The sequence below is a fragment of the Chelonia mydas genome, chromosome 12 (genome assembly GCF_015237465.2).
Source record: "Chelonia mydas isolate rCheMyd1 chromosome 12, rCheMyd1.pri.v2, whole genome shotgun sequence".
Taxonomy (NCBI): Eukaryota; Metazoa; Chordata; order Testudines; family Cheloniidae; genus Chelonia; species Chelonia mydas.
The window spans coordinates 12,976,531-12,997,936 of NC_051252.2; the positions used below are offsets into that span (position 1 = coordinate 12,976,531).

At 38.5% G+C, this 21,406-nt stretch overlaps 1 protein-coding gene across 25 annotated transcripts in view; it reads right to left on the bottom strand.

Annotated features, from left to right (window-relative positions):
* FTO (FTO alpha-ketoglutarate dependent dioxygenase) overlaps window positions 1-21,406 on the bottom strand; it is a 322,346-nt gene that overhangs the window by 186,734 nt on the left and 114,206 nt on the right. Inside the window, exon 12 of one of the 25 annotated variants that reach the window (XM_043526410.1) lies at window positions 2,767-6,995. The exons of 23 other annotated variants lie outside the window; for them this stretch is intronic. The gene's annotated coding sequence lies outside the window, so the exon portion shown is untranslated. Of the gene's footprint in view, window positions 1-2,766; window positions 6,996-13,482; window positions 18,230-21,406 lie in introns of those variants that run through there. One more of the 25 variants, XM_037878298.2, reaches the window with a different exon arrangement.

Sequence of the window (21,406 nt, forward strand, 5' to 3'; positions counted from 1 at the left end):
AATGATTTCTCTGCCTTCAAAACAAAATTCACAGAAGATTCAACAATTTGAGCACTGTACAGTTCAATCTGAGTTTTCAACGTAAAATCCAGAAATATGACCCAGTGATTAGTAGGGTTTAATGAGGCATTAATAAAAACAACTCCTATTGGTAAAGAATATTTTAATATATAAAGAATATTAACATTTTAATATATAAGGAATATTTTGATAAATGGAGAAATCAGCATGGGAAAATCAAAAGTAGAAAGATTTAGCACAGACAAAAGCAGTGCAGGCTTCCCCACAAAAGTATGCCCATTTTGTGTTTCAACTATGAGCAGGAAGGATCACCTAAAAAGGCAAACTGAACTACCCAGTCAGCATCAGGAAGACTCCTGGCAGTGAAACCGGAACAGTCCTAAAGCAGGGCAGGTTTGGCACCATTCTGGTAGTTCTAGGGGAAACATCTGATGGAGAAATCGTGCTATCAGAGGACTGGAGGGACCCGGAGAGTCATAAATCAGGGCTAAAGCACAAGGCTTGTGTGTCAATTCCTTGTGATTTGCAGATCTCAAGGATCCACCATGTTTGGTACGGAATACCTCCCTGCTTCTTCCACAGTCCTTTAATGGAAACTGCCTCAAACTCCATAATGTGAAGTTCTCTCCGCTTCCAATCCGCTACGTGAAAGTAACCCTTGAAACCAAACAGACAGACACAGAGGGATGTGTGTCTAGGAAGTTTTATATCTGGATAAGACACCATGTTTGAAGAAATTTTAAAGCAGAATGAAGTAAAGCTAAATGGTCTTGAAGCTCTTGAAAACTGGGCTACAGTTAAAAAGTGTCAGGTTAATAATGAGAAAATTGAAAACAAGGAACAAAGAAAAAAACTATTTTCCTCCCCCAAAAATTGTTTATAGGCACTCAGAGCATTATCCATTTCAGATCCAATGCAAGTCACGTCTGCAGGAAGACTATCCACACAGAAAGGTGAAATTCCCCCCCATTCTCAGAACAGTGTTGATTGTGTGTTATATATAGGAACAAAATCTGAAAATTGCTTGTTAAAAGGTATGCTTGAATATAAAGAATCTTGGATTGGAATTTTCCTGGACTCCACTATAAGATTCAAACAAAAAATAAAACGTTCACTATTGTTTTTAAGAAATTATCCGCACCAGGTTTTTCTGCATCTGTCCTTTACTTGGTGAGACTGAAAATAGAGTACACTGACCAGGTTTACATCTACAGAACATCCAAGGAAATGAAAACATTTATGTTGGCCAAATTACAAGAATCCTCAGACCACTAAGGGACTGCCATGCCAGATCAGACCCATAGTCCATTTAGTCCCATGTCCTGTCCCCAGCCATGGCCAATCTCAGATGCTATGAGAGAAATTGTGATGCTTATGGAGGAAGCTTCTTCCTAACCCTAAGAGCTAATGGTCCTCTGAAACATGAGAGTTCTCATGCTTTATATATATTTATTACTCTAGCTAGTGTAACTGGGGATATATAGCACTATAAAAGACGCTCAAAGACAATCAATATTGTTTGATATTTGAAGGACTTGTATCTCTATATTTGTTTAAAACAGAATATTTTGACAACCCTACCAGTTTTGTTTATTTTTTGGTTAAATTTTGTGTACACTGGTTGCCTAATAATTGTTTATGGGAAGAGTCATCAAGCAAAAATATTATGAGTTATAAATTCATAACTTCAGTGGCTGAGTTAATGTTACTTATACAAATCCATTTTCCAGCCTTTTCAATGGCAGTAATCTATAATGAAATTCATATATCAATACAAAAGGGCATACTACTACTGCTAATAATTACAGTTTAACCTGAGCAAAGTAATAGTTGCACTTGATAGGCATGATCCAAAACTCATTGAAGTTAAAAAAAAAAGGGGGGGGGGGGGAGGGGAGGAGAGGAGAGGAGAGGGGAGGGGAGGGGCGACTGATTGATTTCAGCAGGCTTTGAATCAGGCCTAGTAAGATTAAAATCAGAAGAGTATATATATTTTGGTAGTCATACAACAGAACCAAGAGACCACCTGCTCCTGCTTTACTAAAGCAAGTCTCAGTTGTCTGGGTTGAGTAATACTTGCATGAGTAAGAGTTTGCAATCAGGGCTTTGGTTAAGAAATACTATACATAAAAATCTCACCTTGTTTTTTTTTAGTAGCAAGCAGGTCTGTGCACAACAAGCTTTCACAAATATCTGCCTTTTTTTAAAATCAGGTAACTTTGCACCTTTGAAGTTTCACTTTTCCACAGAATTTCACAAAATAGCTGTTTGTATATCAGACGTATGCAAACCCTCAAATTTTAGACAAATTCCCAATTTGCTTTTCTTGTAGAATAGCCCTAACATGAAAAAATAATTCACAAAAATGTCAAATATGGACTCATTTAATAGTTTATAAAGATACAAAAAATCAGATTTTGAGTAGTTGTGCCATTTGTTTTGAATAATTTGTATACCTCTTGACCCTAGATGCAAGGGCTTATATTTTTATTTAAACGTTTATCTGAATGGAGAAATGTAGATATGTAGAAAAAGATTATTAGACTAGACTTGGGATTCTTTTGGCAAAATCCTGCAGTGCTTACCTAAGACAAAACGTCCATTGAGGTAAATGAGAGATTTCCCTGAATAAAGTGTGAGGAATAGGCCACCATACAGTGAAAGACTTATGAGCTCAGGAAAGCCGATATCTATCTATCTATCTAGATATCAAATCTATCTATCCATTGAATTTTTCCCCTTCCATCACTTAATGTAGATTTTCTACCTTCCTTCATGCATAACAATGATGAAAAACATGTCATAAAATAGATGCAACACCAGCTTTAAAATAAATGGTTAGATTTTTATATTAATTACAGAGTGAAGAATTTTCTTCACATTGTTCACTACAAAGTAAATTTAAAAGGTATTAAAACCAGTTTCACTCTCTCTGATATAAATCTTCCTCTTCTTCCCTGTTATAATTTTTCGCACTTTCCATCATTCTTTTTATGTTTGTCTTCCCTCCCTAATCTCTGATCCTACTTCTCTTTACACTGTTATGTCCCTCCCCCTTACTTCAGACCCTCTCTCTCACTCTCAATTCCCTTTGCTCACCCTCCCTTTCCTTTCTGCTTAAATCCTTCCAGGTTCTCCCCCGCACAACCCACAATATCCCCTCGCCTTAAATACCTCCATGCTTTCCCTCCTCCCCCACTTGATCTTCCACACTCTTCTTCAACCAAAGTCTCCCTCCCTCAATTCCCCATACTCTCCTCATGCTCTGTGGTATGGGAGTGGTACCTATTCACCTTCCTTCTGCAGAGCAGAAAAACAACTGAAGCACGGGTCGTCCATTCATAGCATAAATGAAACTAATGAAGTCTGACTGAAGGCTGGGGGAAAGAGGAAAAGACAGAAAGAAGCCAAACGACTGCTTCATATTTGTACAAGTGAAATAAAACTAACCACAGGCCAGTACTTGAATGGCAGACAGCAGTAAAATAAGCTTAAACAGAAAGTCATGTAGAAAGCCACAGTACCATATGCAAGGTTCCCCCTGGAGTATGTATAGGAAAATAGTCCCCCTAAAATTTTAGCATGTCTGCTTTTTATCCCACAAAATAAGGTTAATTGTCCACAGTGTCTGAACTGGTTTTCTTGCATGGTAGAGTAGAACAAGCAATATCTCTTCATCTGTCTGTCACAGAGATCATGAAATATTGACACAAAGGCAAAAACAGCACTATCATGGTACTCAAGCAAGCCACGAAACCAGTCCAGAGAGTAATATCAGTGAGCGAGTGAGCGCATGTACAATCACACAAAGGAGTGGGGGAAAGAGGAAAGTTTCATCAGAGGAATAGTTAGACACAAGCATCTCCCCTTCAGGAATGAGCGGGAAAAGGATAAAGCATAGAAAGAGTAGTGATTCCAAGGAACAAATAATGGAACTATCCCTAGAAGACCACTGAATCTACTGGAGAAAACAGACATTTGGTGGCAAACGTATTATTGGAGTTCTCCATATCTTGCAATCTGGTGAAATACTTGTGGACTAAGGCCCCAATTCCCCAGGACCCACACTGTAACAGCTGAGCCAGTCTACTTTAATGCTGAGTTTCCTAGCTATCTAGATTGCTTTGAGAAGGGAGGGATCCTTCTCTGCCCATTTCAGAATTGGTAAGGCCTCTGTGAGGGAGGACTAAGACACCACTTCAGCATTGCCTGGACTGTGTAGGACTGGATTTACTACCATCTGGAGTGTGAAGTGTAGAAGTGCCAAGTGAGCAGCTCTCTTCATTTTCAGCCTGTCAACAAGAAGCGTTTTTTTGCTCTTTGACCACTTGCTGTGTGCAGACATGCAGCTCATATGGCCTAACCATTAGAGAAGATGACCATATCTCCTTACAGAGCTTCAGCTGTGAGCTGATATTAGAAGCTTCATCAACGGATATGATCAGCCAAAGAAAGGTTTCAAAGGGAGACGAGGAGAGGCCAAGGTAGGTGCCCTTGTGGGACACCCACAGAAAGTGGACTAGGAAGGACTGCCCCGGCAAGAGGGAATCTCTGGGTGCTGTAGAGTCTTGTGCTTCACCCCTCCCCAGAAGGCCCTGGGCACAGGGTGTATGTTAGGGTCACATCCAGGGATGGGGGTAAGGCCAGAGTGGAGGTATGCTCTAGTGATCCTGTCTACTGTAACAGGACCTTGGGGGCCCCTTCAGCCAGGCACAATTTTGAGCACACCGGGGAAGCTCTAAATGACCCCGGGAGCCAAATCAGTGCTCAGCCAGCCCCGGGATCAAAGGATCACAAAGCCAGCAAAAGCCACTGTTGCTTCCTCTTCCCTGCTTGGGTCCTGCCCCAAGCATAGCTGAGCTGAACCCAAAGGTCAGGGCCATAATGTTTAGAGAGCAGCTAACCTCTATGGTTAGGTGACAGAGTGATGGGGCTGAGGCAGCAATAGCTGTATCAGTGAAAGTTTTGATATCCCTGAAGGCCTAAACTGAGGTATACAAGAAAGCAAAGGAAAAGCAGAGACTGTCAGGCAGCTGAAAATTCAGGGGCAGGGACCTCGGATAGCACCTAGGAGACACATTATAAGAACAGCCACACTGGGTCAGACCAATGATCCATCTACTCAGTATCCTGTCAGTGGCTGGTGCCAGATGCTTCAGAGGGAGAGAACAGAACAGGGCAATTTGTCAAGTGACCCATCCACTGTTGTCCCATGCCAGCTTCTAGCAGTCAGAGGTTTAGAGAACCCAGAGCCAGGGTTTGTGTTCCTGATCGTCTTGGCTAACAGCCATTGATAGAGCTATCCTCCATGAACTTACCTGATTCTTTATTGATACCACTTGTACTTTTGGAATTCACAACGTCCCATAGCAACAAGTTCCACAGGTTGGCTGTGTATTGTGTGAAGCAGTACTTCCTAATGTCTGTTTTAAACCTACTGCCTATTAATGTCATTGGGTGACCCCTGCTTCTTGTGCTATGAGAAGGGGTAAATAACGCTTCCTTATTCACTTTCTCTACACCATTCATGACGTTATAGACCTCTATCACAACCCTCCTCAGTTGTCTCTTTTCCAACCTGAACGTCCCAGTCTTTTTAGTCTCTCCTAATAGGGAAGCCATTCCATACCCCCAATCATGTTTGTTGCCCTCCTCTGTACTTTTTCCAGTTCTAATATATCTTTTCTGAGATGGGGCGACCAGAACTGCACAGTATTGAAGGTGTGGGTGTATCATGGATTTAGAAAGTGGCGATACAATAGTTCTTGTCTTATTATCTATCCCTTTCCTGATGGTTCCTAACACAGTTAGCTTTTTTGACTGCCTCTGCATATTGAGCTGATGTGCTCAGAAAAGTATGACTCCATAATGACTCCAAGATCTCATTCTTGAGTGGTAACCACTCAGTTAGACCCATAATTTTGTATGTATAGTTGGAATTATGTTTTCCAATGTGTATTATTTTGCATTTATCAACACTGAATTTCATCTGCCATTTTGTTGCCCAGTCACCCACTTTAGTGAGCTCCCTTTGTAAGTCTGCAGTCTGCTTTGGACTTAAATATCTTGAGTAATTCTGTATTGTCTGCAATCTTTGCCACCTCACTGTTTACTCCTTTTTCCAGATCATTCATGAATATGTTGAACAGCACTGGACCCAGGACTAATCCTTGGGGGACCCTGCTATTTACCTCTCTCCACTGGGAAAACTGACCATTTATTCCTGCCCTTTGTTTCCTGTCTTTTAACCAGTTTCTGATCAATGAGAGGACCTTCCCTCTTACCCCATGGTTTCTTACTTTGCTTAAGAGCCTTTGGTGTGGGACCTTGCCAAAGGCTTTCTGAAAGTCCAAGTACATTATGTCCAAATGTCCAAATACTTGTTGACCCCCTCAAAGAATTCTTATAGATTGGCAAGGCATGATTTTCCTTTACAAAAGCCATGTTGACTCTTCCCCAACCTATCCTATTCATCTATGTATCTGATAATTATTTCATTACTATAGGTTCAACCAATTTGCCTGGTACTGAAGTTAGGCTTACTGGTCTGTAATTGCCAGGATCACCTCTGAATCCTTTATTAATAATGGCATCACAGTAGCTGTCTGCCAGTCATCTGGTACAGAAGCTGACTGAAGTGATAGGCTACATACCACAGTTAGTAGTTCCGCACTTTCATTTTGAGCTCCTTCAGAACTCTTGGGTGAGATCCATCTGGTTGTGGTGACTTATTACTTTTTAATTTATCAGCTTGTTCCAAAACCTCCTCTACAGGCACCTCAGTCTGTGACCGTTCCTCAGATTTATCGCTGAAGAAGAATGGTGTGGGAATGTCCCTCATATCCTCTGCAGTGAAGACCGATGGAAATAATTCATTTAGCTTCTGTGCTGCAACAGCCTTGTTTTCCTTGCATGCTCTTTTAGCACCTCGATTGTCCAGTGGTCCCACTGACTGTTTGGCAGGCTTTCTGCTTCTGATGTATTTAAAGAAAAATTTTGCCATTAGATTTTGTGTCTTTTGCTAGTTCCTCTTCAAATTCCTTTTTGGCTTGCCTAATTATATTTGACTTGCCAGAGTTTATGCTCCTTTCTATTTTCCTCAGTAAGGTATGATTTCCAATTTTAAATGGTGTAATTTTGTCTCTAACCTCATCTTTTACTCTGTTTAGTCATGGTGGTCTTTTTTTTTTTTTTTTTTTGGTACTCTTACTTTTTTATTGTTATTTGAGATAAATTTAGTTTGAGCCTCTATTATGATGTTTTTATAAAGATTTCATGCAGCTTGCAAGCATTGTTCCTTTTCATTTCCGATTAACTAGTCTCCTCATTCTTGCGTAGTTCCTCTTTTTGAAGTCAAATGCTACTGTGGTGGGTTTCTTTGGTATCCTCCTCCCCCGCCTGCCATCACCACCATAGGATGTTACATTTAATTATATTATGGTCACTATTACCAAGTGGTTCAGCTATATTCACCTTTTGGACCAGATCCTGTGCACCACTTAGTACTAAAACTGTCTTTTGGTTCCAGGACTAGCTGCTCCAAGAAGCAGTCATTAATGGTGTCTAAAAATGTTCTCTCTCCATCCTATCCTGAGATGACATGTTCCCAGTCTATATGGAGATAGTTGAAATCCCCCATTATCATGGATTTTCTGTTTTTGTTACCTCTTTAATCTCCCTGAGCATTTCACAATCACCATCACCATACTGGTCAGGTGATTAGTAGTACTGTTAAACTCTTATTACTCAAGCTTGGAATTTTTATCCAGAAAGATTCTTTCACATATAGTGCCACTCCCGCACCAGTGCAACCTATTCTGCCATTCCTATGTATTTTGTATCCTGCTATTACCATGTTCCACTGATTATCATCATTCCACCAAGTTTCTGTGATCCTTATTATATCAATATCCTCCATCAATACCAGGCACTCAAGGTCACCCATCTTAGTAGTTAGACTTCTTCCACTGGTATAGAGACACTTATAAAATTTGTCACTATTCAGTTGTCTGCCTTCATGTGATGTAACTGAATGGAACTCTCTTGCATTTGACTGTTTCTCTTCTCTACCTGTACTTTACCTTTTATCCTCTCCTCTTTACTAATATCACCTTTAATAAATCCTCTTCTAAGGGATTTGTCTGTCCAAACCGTGTGCTCCTCTACACCTGTTTGCTTTCCTCAGCCCTTAGCTTAAAAACCGCTGTACGACCTATTTAATTTTACATGCCAGCAATCTGGTTCCATTTTGGCTCAGGTGGAGCCCATCCCCTGTATAGACTGCTTCATTCCCAAAAGGTTCCCCAGTTCCTAATAAACCTAAATCCCTCCTCTCAACATGATCATCTCATCCACACATTAAGAAGTTCTGCCTAACTGGCCCTGCGCATGGAACTGGAAGCATTTCAGAGAAGCCACCATGGAGGTCCTGGACTTTACTGTCTTTAACTCGCAGCCTAAATTTGGCCTCCAGGAATTCTCTCCTACTTTTTCCTATATCATTGGTACCTACGTGTACCACAGCCACTGGCTCCTCCCCCACACTGCACATAAGTCTGTCTAGATGTCTGCAACGTTTGCATCCAGCAAGCAATGCACCACGCAGTTCTCTTGGTCATCACAAACTTAACTATCAAATCTCCCATTACTATTACCTGTCTCAATTGCAGAAGGGCAAGAAGAAGTGACACACATGATTTTACCTTTCCTCTTTATGTCCCATCAAAAGACAGAAGGTCATACAGCTGGTTTGGAGAAGGGAAGGAGGTACCCTATCACTAGGCTCTGCAGCCTGGATGTTGATGCCTGTAAAACTGCTGTCTCTGTTGGGCCAGTTACAGGTTATAAACAAGCTCCTTCACTCAGAACAGCTGGTAAAGGCCCTTTCATTTTTGCTGTATTCCAGCATTTTCTTTAAAATGGCTCCTGAGGAGAGCCTGACAAACAGGATCAGCTCCTATAGAGGGCGAGCAGGAAGTGGTTCCTGCATACAGTAGCAGGAATGATCCCTTCTGATGGGAAATTTCTGTTGCTTCAAATCATCCGTCTGCCTGTCTATCACTGGTGGAGAGAGGAGGACTTATTAGCACCAGTGCCAGCCATGCCCATCCACTTTTTAACAAAAGAAACAAGCACAGAATTCATGTCCCCTGCAGATTTTGCCAGGGAGGTGCTGCAATTACACCTTTTGCCCACCAAGGGCTGCTGTAGTGCCAGAAGAGAGGGCAGCTGGCTCACCATTGGAGAAGGAGGGGGCACTTTGGCCTTGTCCCCCCTGACTTCTATAAAGGTTCTGGCGCCCTTCCTTATTAGTATGGAATACTGGAGGTGCTACTTGTTACACACAGAATATAGAGCCTTATGGTGCTCCCACTTCCATTGACCAGAGTGGGTCCTTAAGGAAGTAGACAACAACAACAATAAAAAAATGAATTAAAAAATAAAGGTATATAGTCATTTTCAAATAAAACAGAATACACAAAAACTTCAGCGGAAAAAACCCAGATATATAAAAAAGGAAAAGTCACTAACTGCTCTAATGAAAGAACATACCTTTGACCCCTGGTGACTCAAATAGAGTGTTAATTGCTGAAAGGATTACCCATTGCATTACAAATAATATAACCAGTCATCAGGAAATTATAACACTGTACATAATCAAGAAATGCTAGAGTCTTCCATTGAATTATGCAGAAGCAGTGGGAGGTCACTAAAATGAGAAACTAACATTGTATCAGTTCAGAAGGATTCAATAACTCACAACATGGTGGAGGACAACTTAATACTTAAATGTATGAACACACATATTTTATCTCTCCCTTATACACTCACAAAATAATTCACACATGTTTACAAGTATACATATAATTTTAAAACACTAAAAACTATGTTTATATAATGCTAAATGAAAGACTTTTGAACTGTGGACATTTGGTTACATCTTTATTACTTTAAAATCCATTACCTTTCAACATACTTTAAATAACTTCCCTTGCCATTTTGGCTAAGTATCAAAAATATTTGTTGTTTGAACAAGGGCTTCCTCTCCCCCGTACAGTCTTCATTTGGTTCTGCCATGAATTTGTAATATCATGGAATATTTCCACAGCAAAAAAATGGTGGCAATTTAAACACAGGATTATAAGTTTAATCAAGGATCAGACCTTTATTCAGGTACAAATATCTACAATAGCAGCTGGTGAAAAACAACAGAAAATTACTAGCCACCCAACACCTATCAAGGATTGAAATAATTCTATATTTTCAGCCCTACTTTATACAACTTATAAAGATAAAAATTCAATGGGATACATGATAGAGTAATTTCATATGATGGAGAGATTTCAGAAATCTAAGAGTGACCAAATTCTTCAGACAGCAAGAGGGTGAAAACAGATCATATCATCTCCATTGTCCTAGCATTTAACATCTGCCTACCAGTTGTGCAACGAAAGTTTTCTCTATCTGTTTATATGTATCTTAGTTCCCTCTGCTGGTTGGATGCTAACATGACAAAACTTATCTTTAACTGGTTTATGACATGGCAGATGTTACAAAGAGCAACTTATCTGTATGTTGGGCACCTCATAATCAAAGGTAAAATGCACATGACCATTTGTTTGCCATGATTATATTTATAGGTATGTTGGCATTTAATTATTTACTTATATAAATGGGCAAAGAATAAAGGTGGCCTTCTGAGAACAACAGATATAAAAAATTAGTATATACAAACATATTCAGTACAGAATTTCTATACACATTCCTAGTAAGTGGGGGTTTTGTTGTTGTTTTTTATATTTTTACTTTTAATAAATATTTATTTCATTACAGCTCAGGGTTCAAGTCAAGCCAGGAATAGCCCGGGGCTAGAAGCCATGAATACTAGGTTGTACTCTCTAATCAAGCAGCTTTCCCCAGCTTTCTAGCAGGGCGGGTTTCATGGGAGTCAGAATGCCAAAGGTCCCCCAGGATACACTCAGACCGACTTTTAAAACAGTGTTTCTCAGCATGGAGGACGGTGCAGCTCAAACTACATTCACCTTTTAATCATATTTAGTAGTGATAACCCGGAAGGACTGGTGGAAAGAAAGGATGCACATCCCCTTGATCATACCACAACAGTTCTTTCTCCCCACCAAGTCCAGAAACAGAGTTGGATAGTGCCACAGAATCAACTGACTCTTCTAATTGCACATAGGAAGGGTAATATCCACGAATGGTAAGTTGTCTCCATATGAAGATGATGAGATTGGGGGAGAATGGGTAAGAGATAATCTCAAAATATAGTTGGCCAAAGTTTTAATAAATGTCTTTAAATACTGACTATTAAAATCTACTGAAAGCCTCAGTAAAATATATCTGCTTTTAAATTATGTCCATTTACTGGCAAATTTAATCTATTTCAACATTTTTCAGACCTACTACAAAAACCATAGGATTCATCTATGTAATAGAATTTATAAATATGTTATACTTCAGGCTGTTCCACAAGAAAAATCACAGCTTAATTAAGTTAACTAAGCTGATTAAGCCTTGCTCTTTCACCTATTACAGGAAATATTTAGCCCTGGAGCCATCCTAAAGGCACCTCATGCAGCACATTCCATGTTTTGTAGAGATACTGTGTATATTCAGTCACGGGTAGGAAGAAGCCAACACCCCACACTGGTAGCCTGCCTGCAAAAAAGCAGCAGAAGTATCAGCTGCTAAGACTCCCATCTTGCCTGAAAGGTACTGTGCTATAAAGGAATAGCCTAAACTGAGAGAATAGTACTCAAAAAAGTCCACATCTCTGGGACTACTCTCACTGCAATTATTGTATAGTTAAGCTTCTGATACTACCATTTGAGTCAGTGTATTTGCAAACAGCTCATACAAAGAGGTTTAAACGTAATAGATAATAGCATCTTTGTTTTCAGCTAAATTTAGTTCAGTGTCTTGCCTTCGCTGCATCTAATGAGTTCATATTGTTAAAACAATTCTTTAAACCTTTCAAAATGTCGAAAAGCAATTTTCTAGTCAAATAAAAAAGTAGCTAAATAGGAACGCAAAATGCTTATCTTTGCTCCTGCTGGTACAAGGGTGCTGCTGTGTGTCTCAGAAAGATTTCTGGCACAGTGAGAAAACCTGGTCAATTTCAGATTCTTTCCTGGGACCTGTCTGAAGTGTCGACAAGCAGCTAAGCTGAATATTAATATGCTCTCCATCATCAAAAGCTGTTGCATACCCAAAGGATGAGAAATATTTTAATCAGCTTTCAGCTTGTCTAGCAAAAGTCAGTTTATTCCTTTGGGATTATACATCTATGTGCTCAATTTTTGTCTCTGTGCTCTCTCTATATATATTACTTTTGAAACTAGCAGTAAAGAGCCCAAATCTGCTGTTTTGTCAGAAAAGCCATTTAATGCTGTGATTTAATTACAATATTTTAGATTTAACAAGAACATTTAATAGATGAAAAGCAAAGGAAAAAAGAGTTGAGAAACCAGCCTTTTAGTATCCTGGTTTTCATAGAATCATAGAATATCAGGGTTGGAAGGGACCTCAGGAGGTCATCTAGTCCAACCCCCTGCTCAAAGCAGGACCGATCCCCGACTCAATCATCCCAGCCAGGGCTTTGTCAAGCCTGACATTAAAAACTTCTAGGGAAGAAGATTCCACCACCTCCCTAGGTAACGCATTCCAGTGTTTCACCACCCTCATAGTGAAAAAGTTTTTCCTAATATCCAACCTAAATCTCCCCCACTGCAACTTGAGACCATTACTCCTTGTTCTGTCATCTGCTACCACTGAGAACAGTCTAGAGCCATTCTCTTTGGAACCCCCTTTCAGGTAGTTGAAAGCAGCTATCAAATCCCCCCTCATTCTTCTCTTCTGAAGACTAAACATCCCCAGTTCCCTCAGCCTCTCCTCATAAGTCATGTGCTCCAGTCCCCGAATCATTTTTGTTGCCCTCCACTGGACTCTTTCCAATTTTTCCACATCCTTCTTGTAGTGTGGGGCCCAAAACTGGACACAGTACTCCAGATGAGGCCTCACCAATGTCGAATAGAGGGGAACGATCACGTCCCTCGATCTGCTGGCAATGCCCCTACTTATACATCCCAAAATGCCATTGGCCTTCTTGGCAACAAGGGCACACTGTTGACTCATATCCAACTTCTCGTCCACTGTAACCCCTAGGTCCTTTTCTGCAGAACTGGTGCCGAGCCATTCGGTCCCTAGTCTGTAGCGGTGCATTGGATTCTTCCGTCCTAAGTGCAGGACTCTGCACTTGTGCTTGATGAACCTCATCAGATTTCTTTTGGCCCAATCCTCCAATTTGTCTAGGTCCCTCTGTATCCTATCCCTACCCTCCAGCGTATCTACCACTCCTCCCAGTTTAGTGTCACACAGTAACATTTTTTTTTTTTTTTTTTTTTTTAAAGAAAATGGCTTTTTTTGTTTTGTTTTCTTTAGTTAAACATTTTCATCAGTATGATGAGTTTTCAGCAGTGATTTCTCTGTCTTTCTAGCCTCCATTTTTTTTTTACAAGGGTCATGCAAGCTATAAAAGTTTTTGATTGACACAGGTCATTAGAGAAATTACAACAAGGCTAGGGTTGACAACTATATCTATACAGATATATATGTACACACATATTATATATAAATAAAACATATGAGAGGTAGTTGAAACTAAGCATTTGCCCCATTTTTGGTACAACTTCAAAATTGTAGTAGGGTAGCAAGCCTAGCTTTACTGTGATTCCTCAGAGAGACTATGTCAATTACTGTGCTGCTGCACTAACAAACATCTTGCCGAGAAGTAACTAGAGAAGACCTATATAAGTGAAAAATATTATTATTTATTATCAGTGAATTTTTAAGCCTTCCAAAAAGAGTATGAAGTCTCAGACTAATTTAGAGTCAGGGTTCCCTGTGCACCTCCCACTGTGTGTCCATGTGAATGCCATATAGAGTTACATGGTCTGTATTTTGCTCCATCCCCGCTGTCCTGAGAGTGCACACACCACAGAGGAGATGCCATGGCTCTGTCCCTCTCTCCATGAAGAGATGGCTAGTGCACAGGGGATAGAAAGCAGTCTCTGATAAAGGTTTTCAAGTGGGTGCTCTGCCTCTGTTCACCTGGGAACTCCAAGAGGCACAACATAGACCTCTGTGTAGACATGGTTTTGGGGGAAAAACATTAGCATATGGTGGTTTGTAAAATAGTTGCCATCCAAATCGGTCTACACTGCCATACCTCATTATAGTGAAACAAGATGCTCATTCTTTATTTTTGTGCAAAGGTGTAAATGCTAACAGCCTGATACTGCAAAGTCCTGGCAGCTTAGAACTGCTATTTCACTAGACAGAAATGTGAAACAGGACAGAAGATGAGGCCTAATACTTAAAGTGGTTCAATGGGTAATGGGACAATCCTGAGTGCTACTGCTTTCTCTGCCACTGAATTACTGTGTAAACTTGTACAATTCACTTATTCAAACTGTGACCCACAACACCATCTGCAAAATGGCCAGACTGCTACTTATCAAGCTCACAGGAATGTTGACAGGCTTTATCAATTAGCATTTGCAAAGCACTTGAGACACAAGGCCAAAATGTTGTTATTAAACATACATATGTAAATCTGAGTCATGTTAGCTATTGCATAACTATATTGATTCTAAACATCTAGGCAACACAAACTGTAACAATTTCCCTTAGCCACCAACAACACATTTTGCTGAATGTCACCTGCGAGGTAGTGGGGAAAATGCATCACGGGTGTAACTCCACTGACACCATTCTCATTGACACCAAGTCTGAACTGACCCCGTCACTGGTCTTTAAGCCACTCTATTACTATTATTTTTAAAAGATTCAAAATGAGTCCTATGAAAAGGAATGCCATTTAGTCCAATTGTGATAAACAATCACATTATTACACAGAAAACAACTTAAGAAGATTTGTTACGCTTAAACTTTAATATAAAGCCTCTGCTGTGAGAATTATTTAGAGTTCAGATTCACTGGCGGTCCAAGGAGGGCTGCCAAAACCCGATGTTAAGTAGAGACATTTGAGAAAAGCCAATAATTACTTTCCTGCTGCAGCATGGTAAACATTAAATAGATAAGCTGCATTTTATTGTGACTACAGCTTCAGGATTACTAAACGGAAGTGTGTGTAGTAAGCAAAATAAATGAAAAGTGCAGAAAAGTCTTGCCCAAGAGCTCATAAGAGCCAGGACTGGAAACTGAAATGGATCTTTGGATTTTATATGGGGAATGATCAGGATATGCCATAGGGGACTAGCTCCTGCAATTCAATTCACTCAGGCAGAACTTTGCCCATACGCACTGCCCTCTTGAGGCAGAGCTCGTGATCACTGGACCTTACTTTACAATTGGATCCATGTGGATAAACCTCATACTCACCTTAGCCAGATCTGCACTGACTCAAATCTTCTCTCTCACTGGCAAGAAGATAGTGAATAGTTCTTTTACAGCTACCATAATTTCTGTACATTTTCAATTATGGTAAAAATCAGGTGTGGAAATTGAGGCTGAGAACAGTGCTTAAAGTTTGCCACCTAAATACCTATTTTAGGCACAGAAATTTTGACTTGGGCACCAGATTTTGAAAGTCAGGCTTAAATTACTTGTTCAGATTACACAAAGTTGGTGATGGAACTAGGCTTATAAGATCCTAGGTTTCCTGATTCCCTTTTCCAGACCTAATCCACCAGCCCACAGTGCCTTACATGGCAAGTCACTGAGTTATTCTGAGCGTCAGTTTCCTTATCTGTAAAAGCTGGGCTGTGATTTTTACCATAAGAGAAATTCTGAAAAAATTGTAGTAGCTACAAAAGGAGCTATTCACCTATGATTTTACTAATAAGAGAGAGGACTGGGGATCAAACAGAATAGGAGCGGCACAGTTCCTGGAAATAGTTACTATTAGAAAAGCATCTTCTCTTTTGCCCCCATCCACTTTTATAAATTATGAGTAAAATGCAACTATATCTGTCCATGCTACAGAATTCCACTTGGCCTTAGCAGCTAGCACAGGAATGGCAACACCCATCACAAAGTGATGGTCAAGTCACTAAAAGGAGCTAGCAGTAAAAAAGGGTTTAACAAGTATTAGCTGTACTGTGAAAAAATTACAGCAGATGATGACATTTTAATCACACTCATTTGATTTATTTCCCTTAGTTTATAACTTTGTCATAATAAAAACTTCTCTGGTCAGAAACTTTTTTTAACCCAGAACCATACCTTTTAACATATTACACACACACACACACACGTCTAAGTAATGAATATAAACAAAATAGAAGTTTTGTGTTTCTGATCATTCCTGTGGCCCTGTAACTCATAAAACTAATAGCCATTTACTTGAAGTATATCAGAGAATAAACTGAATAATTGGTCTAATTTTTTAAAAAAAAAGTTTCAACACAGGTGTTGCTTTTTTCTGTAAACGTTCATATATATTTTCAGCAGAAAGTTGTCACAACTTTCATCAGATTTACAAAATTAAACAATGAAATGGCTCTCTAAAACTTATGATGGGCTTTGGATCAATAATCAGCCTATTAAAAGTGGCAGTACAATAATACTACAACAGACAAATTATAAGCCTCTAAAAGTGGGTAAATAATACCTGATCAACCAAAGATAGATCATGCACTGTGGTGCATATGTGTTCATCCAAGATATTAGCGTAAATATATATAAAAACCATGCTAGCCTCATGAAAGGCCTGATTCTGCTCCCACTGAAGTCTATGATATAATTTCCATTGACTCTGATGGGGCAGCATAAAGCACTGAAGACATACTGTATGTCTATCTATACCTTTGTATACCTTTAGTTAGGAGACTAGCTTAGTTTGTAACAATTGCAATAAACTGATGTATATGCACATACGTACGTGGATGTGCATGCATGTACAGATTCTGCAATTTGATCGGTGCAGGAAGATCCTTATGCCTGCACAAAGTGCCAGTCAAGGCTACAGGGTTCAATATGGGCACAGAGATCAGATTCCATTAATCTGATTGTAGAATTGGGATCTGTATATTATATATATATATATGCATATAAAAGTGAGAGAGAGGGGAATTTATTTAAACAACATTAAATTTTGTAGCACAAATCAGCAGAAGTCTAGTATTTTAAAACTGAAGGTAACCCCACCCCCAATCACACACTTACCTCACACCATTGTCTTAACTCCCTCCCCATGTATCCGCTGCCCTATTGGCACAAAATTGGGGTAGCCAGGCCTCAACTTTGAGTCTGCTAGGTTATGCCAACCCTCATGTTTTCAAGAGTTGTTTTTTTAAGTATACCATGGGAGTAACAGGGCTTTTCATCTCAACATTCCCAGTTAGTAATAGAAATGTTAGAAGTGCTTCATACCAACAGAGCTCAGATCTCAACTAGCTCATGTAAGGGTTAAAAATAGAAAGTGCTATCCACTGGTTTGCTCTGATGTTCCTGTAGATATTGTCACTGGATGTATCCTCAGTAGAATTCTATTCAACACCTCTGTCTTTAAGTACAAAGCTGTAGGCTGTAGCAGCTTTAGGAAACATAAGTATCCTTTTTTCTACTGCACAGTATCTGTGTGTGAAATTCTCTAAAGGGGTTTAAGTATTTACCCTGAACACTATCAGACAGTTTCTAAAATTTTCCTTATCCTGTTGCAAAAACACTTCAAAGAGAATCATAAACACACTCCTTTGTGCTTTCAGCACACATTTTGTTTTGGAGGCTTATGTCTGAATTCTCTCAGAATTGTAAATATATTTTTAGGAAGATGTTGTACACAACTATTTTTTAAAATTTTTGTTAATGATTCTCCAGTAAACAATGCTGAATGTGCTCTTTCTTTTCTGAGGACTGGAAATACTGGAGTCAAAGAAATTAGTGCGATAGAAAAAGGAAAGAAACTAATAAAATACCAGACTTCAGTATTAGTTTTTTAACTAAGGGTAAATTTCTATGAACATTTCAATCCTGGTATGCATAAAAATTGACCTAACAAAAAAAAAATCTTTATTTAAAGGGTCTGGTATAAGCAGATAAGAAAAGCCCAGAAATTCAGGAGTTATGGCTGAAATTCAGTCCTTTATGTAGCCATGTTTTGCAGCTCAGTAGGCAAATATGATCACCTGGCAGTCTGAGGCCCTCCACTACAGGACTGTGACATCTGCAATATCGAAGCACAATGTGAAAGTTAGGGATGGAATTTAAGCCTTAACCCAAAATTTCCTGACTCTTGGCTGTCAAAGTCAGATCCTAATAATATCTGGCACTTACATAACGCTTTACATTTTCAAAGCCCTGAAGAGATATGAACTAATCAACCTGCCAATTTCTTGAATCTAATTTTAGCTGTTTAAAACTGTCAAAATAACAGAAAATTCAGAGGATTTCTTTTTAAAAGATAGATTGTTTGCCTTATAGATCATCATAGTTATTTTGGCACTGAAACATTCTCTTATGTAAATATACATTTAAACCTTTTAAAATGTTGGGGAAAATATAAACTATATGACAGTCCTGGACTGAGATCCTATGTCTCAAGCTTCAACCTAGACTCAATTTTTACAGCCAATCTATAAGCTCCTGACAACAGTGGCTTATAGCAAAAACTCTGAAATATCTTCGTATATAGCAACAGTAGCAAATAATGAAATAGAATTCAAAAAGGAAACAAAGAAAAATAATTTAACAAGTAAATATTTTGTCTCTCCAATTTCAATTCAAGTGAAAGAAAGACTGAAGGGTACTATTGAGGATAACAACAACAAGAAGAGCATGATTAATTATTCTGTTACTAAAAAATAAAATCCCCGAACCTCTAAGATGAAGCAGTTGTGCTTCAAGATACCAGACAGCATGGAATGACATTTCATTCATTATAATCACATAAAATGTATACATTCCTGTATGTACAGAACATTTATATATTAAAATGAATGGTATGCTGCATTTAATCATTATTAACTGTTTAAGCATGCCAAAACAGTAAAACAAATGGTGTGAGATTTCCTGAATTTAGACTACTTTATTATCAATTAAATGTCAAAAGTTTACGCTTAGCTTCTGTATGTTTCATGCCTTCAAGTGAGACCTTTTTACAGTAGGCAAACAGTTATGCTATTAAAACTCCCAGCCACTTCTATATTTCTGTACATTTTAGTGCCATGATTTTCTTCCTCTTGCCAAATCCCTACATAAATGGGTGGGATTAAATGGAGCCTAGCCTACCTAACATAATTATATATGTTGTGATTTTATACTGCAATGAAACTGATACATTTTAATAATCCCAGTCTTGGCTCTTACCCACTAAAGTCAATAAAGGTTATTAAGGCCAACTGCTCTATAAATACGTTGCTCCATTGCTAAATAGTCTGTCAAAGCAGACATACAATTTATGCCATACAACACTACTAGTGTCTTCATTTTTTAAAAGAAACATCAGATATGTTAAAAATCTTGAAGATTTGTCATTCATGTGTAAAATCAAAGTCGATTCACTTTTCATTTCACAAGCAAAACCATACCAGCGATCTACATTTTACTTCACCAAATGTACATTAGAGTTAAAAAAAAGTCTTAGAATTTCCCCATTTCCTTATTTTTAATTCTTTCTTTTCCCACAGCTTTGGTGCAGTATTAAACATTTTTATAGGTAAAATAAATGTCAGTTTGTGAGGTTTGCATGATATCAGACCCTGAGAGACAAATTGTCTCTCCCCTGAATCTCAGAACAGCTACAGCAAGACTTCTTCACATCACATGAGATTTCAGCTTTTCAGACTTCTCTTTACCCAGAAAGCAAAGCTTGTACAGTCCCTTTCAAATGGTAACTCTCTCTTTGAATTCAGTGAGCACTTATCCTGATGTTGCACATGATAATGTGGTAATCTTGGATGACTTTTTTTTTTTAAAATACAAACATTTGAATAGCCTTCATATTTTAAGGGGGGGAGGAAGGGCGGTGAAGACTGGTCAACCTTTGCTTTGGATTTAAGGGCTCATAAATTCATGAGGTAATATTATGGGGAAAAGTGATGTTTTATCAGAATGTCATTCAAATGAAAGGTTTAACATTTACATCACAAGAATGAGACCTGAGTAAAACTATCCTCAGGGAAAGAAATGCCAGGAATAAACATTATGAAAAAAATGTATGCTTACTATAATGTATAAAAATATTAAATAGAGCCTTGAGGTTTGAAGACATTGGGTTAAACTTTTTGAATTATTATTTTGTTGTGACACTGGAGCAGTTACAGTTAGCAGAATTAGAAGCAGTTTTGAAAAAAATATTTTTTTAAAAAATTCATCTTTAAACAGGGAAACATAAAAAAGAAAAAACACAAAGAGACCAAGACCTACTTCTGTAAAATTCTAGATACATACATGTAAAAATGTATGATAAGAGTTGTACAGCTCATACAGAGGTAAAGAAAAATGCACTGCTTATTAAAGTATTTCCTTTTAGAAGGAAACCTCAATAGTGCTTCTGTACAGACAAAATTAACAGTAGCAAGACATTCAGAATTTAGATTTTTTTCTAAATTATATACTAAAATGATTTTTTATAATCATTCAGCTAAAATTATTATAATTTACAGAAATATATTCACTGTAGACTGGCAGGTACCTTTAGAAATGTTGTTTTGATTTAACTTATTTCGATAGAATCCAAATGTGCACGAAAACACTACACTTTTTATGTTAAATTGCTGTTGAATTTGTTAACCCACAATTGATTTCCTGTGTTATGGAATCTTAGAGATTACAGCTAACTTGAAGCAACAGGGATAATTCTTGACAGTTAATGCTACATTTCTATATATTTTCTCAAACCCAGTATTGTTGTTACATTAAAACTGCAGCTCAACAATGCCCCCTACTGTCAGTTTTTAAAAGAATGTGGTACATGCTGCAGGTATAAGGAGAAAGAACTGAACTGAAAAAGGTTGCTTCTGGGTCCCAAACACAGTAAGCACCAAATTTGCTTAAAGGCTCATCAAAACAACAGACATTCTCAATTAAAATTCTCTACTGTCTCCCTCAATAGCTGAAATTAATTGTGATTAATGTGTTAGAAATCATAAAACATTAAAGCAATTTTTAAAATTTAAATTAGAAGCAGCTTCTGTCTTGGCCTAAGCCTTCAGTTTGCTGATAAATATCATCCTGAGGCCTGTTGAAAGGAGATACACTGACGCCACCATGTTTCTAATTAGAGACACATGGTAATGTCACACCAATTGCAGAAAACCTAGCCCTTGAGAATTTCTGTGTGTGCTGTTTTTCCATGTTCCAACACACAATGGTTGTAAAATAACAATCAAACAATCTTGTG